The sequence below is a fragment of the Myotis davidii genome, unplaced genomic scaffold (assembly GCF_000327345.1).
Source record: "Myotis davidii unplaced genomic scaffold, ASM32734v1 scaffold72, whole genome shotgun sequence".
Lineage (NCBI taxonomy): Eukaryota > Metazoa > Chordata > Mammalia > Chiroptera > Vespertilionidae > Myotis > Myotis davidii.
Window position 1 is genome coordinate 7,183,722 of NW_006284618.1, and position 211 is coordinate 7,183,932.

At 66.4% G+C, this 211-nt stretch overlaps 1 protein-coding gene across 1 annotated transcript in view; it reads right to left on the reverse strand.

The window, feature by feature from the left end:
• Nucleotides 1–211, reverse strand: part of LOC102770623 (putative DMBT1-like protein) — a 31,921-nt gene that overhangs the window by 4,413 nt on the left and 27,297 nt on the right. The window lies entirely within an intron of this gene.

The following is a 211-nucleotide window of genomic DNA, read 5'->3' on the forward strand; positions in this document are numbered from 1 at the left end:
TACCAGGGGCGAGAAGGAGCCCTCGGGGCCGGACATGTCTCCCCCGCAGGAGCTGCTGCCTCCTGTGAAGGCAGACGGAGCCCACGGTGGCTTCCCAGGCCTGGGAGCCAGAGTTCCTCAGGCGCAACAGTGAGTCGCAAAATGGGAACAGACGGAGCTGGTACAGACAGCGGGATTGTGCCCGGGAGGAGGGAGGAGGAGGGAGGGAGGG